The sequence below is a fragment of the Leptidea sinapis genome, chromosome 13 (genome assembly GCF_905404315.1).
Source record: "Leptidea sinapis chromosome 13, ilLepSina1.1, whole genome shotgun sequence".
Taxonomy (NCBI): Eukaryota; Metazoa; Arthropoda; class Insecta; order Lepidoptera; family Pieridae; genus Leptidea; species Leptidea sinapis.
The window spans coordinates 12,821,911-12,832,091 of NC_066277.1; the positions used below are offsets into that span (position 1 = coordinate 12,821,911).

Below are 10,181 nucleotides of genomic sequence, written 5' to 3' on the forward strand. Positions count from 1 at the left end.
TTTCTTTTAACGAATTTGCATATTACGAAGATATAGATACATTATAAGTATGTAGTTTAGATTCCTGTTAAGGATTGTAAATGTCACAAAAGGTTGATTTATTTTATTTTTTGATTTATTAAAAAAAAAGGCATTTATTTTCTCAAAATTGATTCCATTAGAATTATTTTTGATGTCACTTCTAATATATTAGATACTACCACCGCTTCGGAAGCAAATAACACTCTGAGAGAGAAGAAGCGGCGCAAGAAATTATCCCAACATTGCTTTTATGCGCTCTTTTAAATAAAATATACAATATTGTACTGCCATTGCTACTGCTATAAAATAATCACAATCTAGTCCCAGGCTGTCCGATCACATAGATATTAACTGTGGAGTAAGAAGGATTTATGACAGAGCCATTTTATAATAAAACATTTAAATTTATTTATAGATAATGCCTGAACTGTGGCTGGGACTTTATTATAGAAGTGTATACATTTAGCCCTAAAGCTATTATGTATCTTATGAAGCCTACTAGAATTAGTTACAAGCAATCCCTTATTTCTAGTGTTATAATAATGAAAATCACTATTAAGAGCGATAAGTGACGATATCTATTAGAACACAAAAAGCTTAAGTTATGTGCACATTGTAACATATAATTAGGACAAAGTAGGAGTAGATATAATGCATTACATACTATTTGATATTATACCATTAAAGATATCTCGAAAAAAGTACAAAAAAATACAAATGAAACAAAAGTTATCCAATATACGATAATTTGTTGATCGACGTTTGTTTCCTTTTTGTGAAATGTTTGATATTAAAAACGTTGTTAAACTTTGAACACAATTCGTATATAATTTTAACATTTTACCAGTGGGAGGATCCAGGGAGAGCAGTATTTTTTCGGTCTGAAAGGCACCGTAGCTAGTGAAATTACTGGGCAAATAAGACTTAACATCTTATGTCTCAAGGTGACGAGAGCAATTGTAGTGCCGCTCTGTATTTTTGGGTTTTTCAAACATCCTGATCGGCACTGCATTGTAATGGGTGGGGCGTATCAATTACCATCAGCTGAACGTTCTGCTCGTCTCATCCCTTATTTTCATTAAAAAAATTATTAGAATCAGTACCTACAAACTAATTTGTTATGTATTACAGCTTATGTAAAACACTCATTGATTGAAAAGAGTGGCCCTTAGATGAAGTATTGGTCTACGCTGCGCTCCAACTAAATACCGCAGGCGTAGTTGCAAAGTGCGGCAACTAGTACTACGCCCAATATTCTTAGGTAGTGCGGCATCTGGTTGGAAGGCAGTGAAGTCCAATCCTTAATCTAAGGAGTGGCCGTTGAATTTATTTAATGTTCTTCTCGGTAGGTCGACTTTTCAGATCATAATTTGGTAGATTCAGTAAATGAAATATTTATACACGCTAAATTTTAGTCTAGTTAATATATATAGAAGATACAAGTTGCTATGATTGGATAGTACTTTATAATATACAAATTATAAAATAACAGACACTTTACTCCTGTCAAGATCGGACATCACAAAACAGTTAATTTCACTTGTAAATCAGAACCCACAGACGTTGTTCTGTAGATAAGAAAAATACTGTTTTATAGGAATTTGCCAATAATATTTTAAAACATCAAGAATTATTTCATAAACAATGTTCCTGTTACAATGAAATTGTTTCACAGCGGAACTGTCAAACCGTGCGTCACTTAATTCTCTCATAGAAATTATGTCCATACAAAACAAATATTGGAAATAAAAATAATTATGGGTCCCAAATCGAAATAAAAACTATCCTATCTCTCAAGTTAGACTAAATCCCACTCCATGAAGTAATCCCCATCAAAATCCTTTCATTAGTTTAGGAGTCCATCGCGGAGAAACAACGTGACACGTAATTTATATATTATATTAAGAAGATGATGAAATTGGTCATTGTTTGAGGCTCAATACCGCCTAAACTGATCGTATCGATATGAAACTACCACCATTTGAGCTAAATTTTATTTTCGAATTCCAACGTTCCATCCGTTTAAATTAATATAATATGATATATGATTGGATAGTATTTTATAAAATACAAAATTAACGATTCGCCAAGTGTTTAAATTCTCTTTGGATTCGCTGAAATGACAGACCCCTTGAAGAAGAATTTCACTTGTAAATCAGAACCCTCATAGAATCAAGTTTATATTAAATTATAAGCCGTGGAATAGGAACTGTTCCCGTACTAATCCTTCTACTAATTACGTGTTCTAAGTTGTATCTTATACTGCATTTATTATACGTACCTGTCCTAAGGTTATTAAAAAACATCGATACACTAGTTAAATAAGTAATTGATTATTTTTGTTGTTGAGTTATTTGCGAGTATTTTTTTTTTATGGAATAGGTTGACAAACGAGCGTACGGGTCACCTGGTGTTAAGTGATCACCGCCGCCCACATTCTCTTGCAACACCAGAGGAATCACAAGAGCGTTGCCGGCCTTTAAGGAAGGTGTACGCGCTTTTATTGAAGGTACCCATTTCATATCGTCCCGGAAACACCGCACAAGGAAGCTCATTCCACAGCTTTGTAGTACGAGGGAGAAAGCTCTTTGAAAACCGCACTGTGGAGTGGAATTACTGTGTTTCGGTCTGAAGGGCGCCGTAGATAGTGAAATTACTAGGCAAATGAGACTTAATATCTTATGTCTCAAGGTGACGAGCGCAGTCGTAGTGCCATTCAGAATTTTTGGGGTTTTTCAAGAATCCTGAACGGCACTGCATTGTAATGGGCAGGGCGCATCCATTGACATTGCTGAACGTCATGCTAGTCTTGTCCCTTATTTTCATAAAAAAAAAAAAAACAATTTTGAACAAGCTGTCCCGGCAGACTTCGTACTGCCTCAATCAATAAATAAAAGACCTAAAAATTTGTATAAAATAAATTTTTATTATTATTTTTCCTGAAATATAGGCTATTTATAAAGTTTCAATTTGATATTGACAGACACACACAGTTATGATACAGTCTCTTAATTAATTTAAAGTTTTCTGATAAACTATATTTTTGTTTTGTTTTGTGGTGCGGTTCATAAATTTTATTTTTTTAAAAACATAAGATTTATCAATCTACTTATATTATTATATTTTGTTGTCAAATGTCAAATAATTTTACTGTTTGTGTTCTGTAATTTTATTTGTAACTAAACTTAAGATTTATCAATCTACATAAAAGTAATCTGATAGATAGTTAACAACTGTAGTTAATCTACCTACTATAGTTAGCTAAAATTAAGTTTATTTTTTACCTCCTCAGAAAGTTAGAAGGTTATAAAAATCCAATTCAGTTTAAACTTTTATTTTAATTTAATTTCTGAACGACGGGGGACACATCAAAGAAAAATCAATATCGTTGTTTTTATTTCATTCCGAGCATTTTCATATTTATTCACCTTTTAAACCTTCTCTGTTTTAAATTTAAGACCAAAAGTAGCCATATCGGTTCAGCGGTTTTCGAGTTTTAGCGAGACTAACGAACAGAAATTCATTTATATATATATATATATAGATAGATAACGAAAGTACCTATTTCTTTGAAAGGTGTTCACTAAGTTGGATTTCTTTACTATCATTTTTAATTTTCTGATCTAAAATATACAAAAGTATGATCGTGTGTTCTTGCATCACTCATTTATCATTTTAAGTGGCAGCCATCTCTCCCGGGAAAATGTCGACGAGTTCCGGAAGAAACTTCTATCATATATCGAAGACTCTCTTAAGAAGGTCGCATAGAGTAGACCTTCCTAGAAGAACTTCGAACTTTCTTCTAAAAGCCAAATCATCGCTCTTCGAAAATATTTCAAAAGAATGGGTTTCGAAGCTTAAAGTAATTTCCGACTGCTTGAGCGAGACAGTATTGCAACCTGGACCATATGCTAATACATATGGTAATCTCAGGTCTCTATGGTATTGAGATACTAGAGTTTCACCTCAAACCTTCTGGTGGTGGTGTGGTATATAGAGCTCGTCTCTGGGGGGATCCAGCCCCCGTGAAAAGTTCAATCCCATAACATTGTGTAGTACATACGCCACTTAATGAAAAATCAGCTTTACCAGCGTCATCGGATGGAGCTTTTTTCCAAGTAAAAACAAACATTAGAACGAATCACCAGCTCTGTCTATGCGAAATCGGTCCACCGCCCATTAAAATAAGGTAAATAATTGTCTCAACGATCGCTAGTATTTTGTGACTCCTCTGGTGACGTAAATGATGTCAGCGATTATCTACTATATCACGACAATCACGAAAGATTCCATAAAAAAGCGGGCAAGTGCGAGTCGGGCTCGCTCATGAACGGTTCCGTAGCAGCAAGTAACAGAATATAAAAGTTGTTGTAGTTCGTTGTAACTTTGATCGATGTTTTAATAATAGTGTATTTTTTTCAATTAGGTTATTGATAAGCTATTTATGACGTACTAAAAAAACAACTTACTAGATCTTGTTCAAACCAATTTTCGGTGGAAGTTTGCATGGTAATGTACATCATATATTTTTTATAGTTTTATCATTCTCTTATTTTAGAAGTTACAGGGGGGGAGGGGACACATTACTACTTTATAGGTGTCTCTCGCGCAAACAATTCATTTTTTTTTTATTTTTGTGTGAAAATCTTAATGCGGTCCGTCCACGCAGTATACATCAACTTACCAAGTTTCAACAGTAGGTATAGTTTCGAAAATTTATTGAAGTAGACGTTACTTTGCGGAAATCCATAATTATCCAAATGTTTTCAGTTTTTCTTTAGTTTTAATTCCGTCAATATTTGTCATTTAAACAATTTGTCACGTGTTTCACCTCTACACGAGGCATCCTTAGGACTTGTTGACTCGCCAAAATCTGGCATGTGACGAGACTGAATCAAAGAAGCTGGAAACCGTTCTTTTATACCTTCGTCCCATGAAATGACGCGCTGTGATTGGTCATGATGATGATATGAATGATAACACACCAAGCTCGCCTCACACAGTTCCCTTGGGTGGCCTGTTAGATTTTCGAAGATTAAGGCCAATATGCGAGATTTCGTTGGGCCCGCAAACGATGAACCCGATGAACATCGCCCCTATCCGCTCTGTGATGGGTAGATATTGTCGGGGTCGATTCTGTGTGCATAGTTTTTATTGCGATACACAAAACGAATGATTTCAGGTGACCCCTGGAATCGAATCCCTCCAGAAACTCCTTTCTCTTTTCCTCCTTGATGAGACTAATGGACAGATTTAGAGTATTCCGTGCATCTCGATACTCCTCGTGAAGCCGGTCTTCTCCCTGCTCGTCGCAGCGACGTCGCCAGCTGCGGATGCTTGACCTCTCGGCACGAATGCAAACAGCACCCTTCTGCAGACCTTTGTCTGCCAACTCCTGGGACTGTAAGCAGTTGTCCTCCTTCCTTGGAGGCGTCTTTTATGTCGAGATTTTCGATGGCGAAGATTGACCAAAACATTATAGTTTTATCAGGCGTAAATTCTGGGAATGAATTTTGCTGTATTATATATAAAGCGGCATTTTAGCATAGGTAATAAAGTTAAACAGTAACCTTAGCATTTGTTACATACCTATTATTTACTTTCTCTGGTGTCGATTACTATATTTTTATTACGCAAGTGTGTTGATAAACATCGTATGAAACACGCGCATTGGTCATGACCTTTACTGGCTCCCTTTGGCCCGCGCGCATCATACCATCTCGAGCGTAACAATAAAGAATACCAGTTTCATAATGTACAATTATTGCTTATATAATACGGGTAAATAAAAGGTCATAATACTAATAATACGCATGAGATTTTCGATGATACCATCGGTCGATCTCATGTCACGCACTGCATTACCGATGGCGAAAGCCGCATGCGGGACAAAGCGTCGAGCTGATCCCAGATACAGCAGCAGTTGGTGTCCAAGTGTGTGTGCCGCACTGGAGCACCATTAATACTCGACTCGTCGTTCTCCGTCGACTCGTGCGTGGTATTCACCTCCTCAAAAGACGAGCAGGACGTTCAGTTGATGGTAACTAAGGCGCCCTACCTATTACAATGCAGTGCCGCTCAGGATTCTTGAAAAACCCAAAAATTCTAAACGGCACTACAATTGCGCTCGTCACCTAGAGACATAAGATATTAAGTTTCATTTGCCCTGTAATTTCTTTAGCTACAGCGCCCTTCGGATCGAAACACAGTAATGCTAACACATTAATTACTGCTTCACGGCAGAAATAGTCGCCGTTGTGGTACCCATAATCTAGCCGGCATCCTGTGCAAAGGAGATTCACTCCCACTGGTAAAATAATCTGAATCCCTCATACATTGCATGACGAGTGACGACATAATGTAAATAATGATAAGCTTATTGCCATCGGCAATTTATAATTATTAATTTAAATGTATATACGTAATACGTTGTCATCTATGTAACAAATCCAATATTTTCAAAATTCTTGCGTGGAAAAGAGTTTATATGCTTACAATCCTCGTTATTCACTACTAATCTGAATAAATGAACCTACACAAAAGAGTAAAAGCTATAAGAATAACTTTTCTGAGAGAAATACCAAAAAAATGCGTCACGCCATGCCAAAAAACTTGTTTAACTTCAAAGAAAAGTGGTAGTTCAAAAAGGCTCGGCAGTGTTACCAACAGCAAGCATTAGCAACCTCCAAATAAGACTTAAGGATATGTGTAACAGGATTAAATAGTGTTTATAGCTCAAAATGCTATACTTTCACCACAAAACTTGTCTAAAAACATCATGTTTGCGTGTTTTATGCATACTCTTCGCCTTAATACCTGGATCAGATTCAGAAGGTTCCTATTTTGGGATGGCATGTATTGTGTGGAAATTCCTCAGTCTGTGACCCTTATCACCGGTGAAATTGCCAAACTAGGCATAGCCTGTGTTATGGGTGCAAGACAACGATATATCTAATACAATATACTTACTTAAACATGCATAAATACATATAAACATCCATGACTTGGAAACAAACAAACATATTCACCATATAAATGTTTTCTACTACCGGGATTCAAACCCCTCTAGCCCAGTAGGCAGGGTCACTAACCACGGGGCTATAGGGGTCGTCGTATAAACATGTAATATATATATCGTCATATATACAGGGTAGGTTACAACATTCCGAACAAAAATGTAACTTTTAATTTCACGAATTGTCCAAATTTGACAATTAATTTTAAATAGGTACTACTAATATTATTATATATTATGAACAAATAGTTTAGATAAACAACTAGTTTTATTTTCCTCATATTTGAAATGAAAATTAGAGTGTTTAACACGGGTAAAAGAATCGAATCCTACTCGGACTATAGTCCGAATTGATTGATTGACTATAGCCACACTCGCTGCGCTCGGGCGTCTAAATACCTCGGGAAATGATTCTTTCGACGCTCGGTTAACAATCTACTATTCCTTCTGTCCCAGGCGTGATATAAACAAACTTAAAAAAAAACACTGCACGTTAAAATTTATGATTCGTCACTTTAAAAAACACTACAGCGCATTACTTACTATTACTGTACTATAATAAGCGAAATTAGCATGTAGTGTTTACCTTCAAATGATTTTGCATACCCTGTGTAGACTGTTTGGTCTACACATTTACATTATACATTATACAGTGTATTTGTTGAATACATAAATAAATAAATAAACAACACCATCCACAAAATGCGGGGTTGTAATCAGTCCTTGATTCTAAATATATTGGCATTGAAAATTTCCAAAAAATTATGTTATCCACGTTATTTTATTTATTTTAATGTAAATGCAATGCTGTCTAATATTTAATCATAGCTATCTAAATATCTCTATTAATAGTCCCTAAATTATAAGAACCAAAAAGCAGTTATTTTAATAAGAACCTCAAAACCTGTGTGTAGTTTGGTGAATACGCCAGGAAAACTATAAAAAATTGTGTACTTTCAAGCCTTGGGAAACTTTCAAACTAAAATCACATAATCTCTACTTCTGGTAGGTATTGTAGATGTTGATAGACATGTCTGACCTTCTAAATGATAAATAGGGATTGAGACGCACGGATAAGTGCGTCCTAATCCCTACTACGTGAGTAACACTGAAAATGCTTAGAACTGGCCAGTTAGAAACATTGCTACTGAAGACTTTTTTGAATTTCAATTTTAGAACTCTTTGTGAATCTAAAGTAGTATATTTCTTTCATTTGTCATTTGTTTTTGTGAATTAGCGGCAAATCTAAAACTCTTGTTACACGTGAAAATGAACCTATCACGAGAAAATTTTCGGTCAATAATTTGTTATGACTTTCTGTTGTGGGCTGCGATTAGCATTGCTTAATTAAGCCCCATGTCGTGCCACTATTAACAATTGGTTTAACGAGTTTAAGCGTGAGGGACGACTACTGAAGATAGCATCAGTGCTGTGCGACGCATGATAGGGGAAGATAAGAGAGTGACCTATCAGCAGCATACGGGCAAGCCTAGGCATTGGTATGAGTCAAGTTCAAAAAATATTACACGAACATTGAGGCGTCAGTAAGCTTTGTACCAAATGGATTCCCCATATTTTAACCGACGACGAGAAACACCTTCGCATGGACTGGTGTCGCCAAATGTTAGATAAGTTCAACGGCGGTGACTCAAATGCTATATTTGACATCGTCACAGGTGATGAAAGCTGGATATATTGCTACGAACCAGAAAGTAAAAGACAATCAGCTCAGTGAGAGTTTCCTCTCGAGGATCGGCTAACTAAGGTAAAGAAAGGAAAAAGTCAAGGAAAAAAGATGATTGCCTCATTCTTTGGTCGGAAAGGACATTTCGCGACAGTTGTGCTAGAAGATGGAGGGACAGTTACTGCAGACTGGTATGTCAATCGCTGTTTGCCTGTTGTCTTGGAAAAAATTCGACAGCAGCGCCCTCGAAGCAGGATACTCCTTCACCACGACAATGCTTCAGCGCACTCCGCAAAACGGACTGTTGAATATTTGACTATGGCAGGTGTCGAGATAATGAGTCATCCGCCATATAGTCCTGACCTGGCGCCCTGCGACTTTTATTTATTCCCAAGAACTAAAGATAAAATTTGAGGTATTCGCTTTACGAAACCTGAAGATGCGGTGAAAGCGTACGAAAATGCCATAGAAGAGACCTAGGGCTCTCGGAAGAATGGGCCCACTGCTTTTCTCAGTAGTTCCATAGAATGCAACGATATGTAGAGAGGAACGGAGAATACTTCGAAAAACAATAAAAGTATTGGCAACTTTCTACATTAAGCCGTTTTTCATTTTCTAAACATTTTCAGTGTTACCTAGGTAAAGTTTGTTTGTTACGCTTTCACGCCTAAACCACTGAACCGATTTTGATTAAATTTATTACAGAGACAGACTAGAGCTAGAAAAAAGTTCATATTATCGCGAATAAATGGCTTGGCGGGCTTGATATAGGGGGTGGAAGTTTGTATGAAAGTTAGTCATTATCTAAGAAAACACCATGAAACTTTTAAATATTTGTTAAAGCGTTTTTTAAATTCAGACCTGCGTGGGGTGAAAAAGGGGGATGAAAGTGCTATAGTTCGTAGCTTATAAAATGTATTAACCACAGCAGTTTGTTGTGTATTATTTGCAAAGTGAGTATATAAAAAAATAAAAAATGCTAAACAATTTTTTATGTTTTCAAAGTGATAACCCCTGACTTCTAGGATTAATACACAAATAAAATTTGAAAAAAAAATTTATGAACGATGTGGGACTCGAACCCACGACCTCTGGCGTTCCGTGCCAGTGCTCTAACCAACTGAGCTAACCGTTCGAGTGACGTATCGTCATAAAATCTTGTATGCTTTGTTCAACTTCAGGTTGTGCCTTCATCTACAGGATCTTACTTTACAGTTGATAACCTGCTCAACCCCAATATTTGCATATTAGGAAATTGGCTTGAGATGTCGCTCTTGTAAATCTGAACATTTAGATTCTGACGGTTAGCTCAGTTGGTTAGAGCACTGGCACGGAACGCCAGAGGTCGTGGGTATGAGTCTCGCATCCTTCATAAAATTTTGTTTTTCAAATTGTATTTGTTAAAAAATGCCGCCCAACGTAACCATTGCACGCGCACGAAGGCGCGGGTAAAAGCTAATA

At 36.4% G+C, this 10,181-nt stretch overlaps 1 non-coding gene across 1 annotated transcript; it reads right to left on the bottom strand.

Annotated features, from left to right (window-relative positions):
• Positions 1-9,781: 9,781 nt before the first annotated feature.
• Positions 9,782-9,855, bottom strand: Trnas-gga (transfer RNA serine (anticodon GGA)). Its single transcript has one exon. It is a non-coding gene; the product is annotated as a tRNA-Ser (tRNA).
• Between the last annotated feature and the right edge of the window lie 326 nt (positions 9,856-10,181).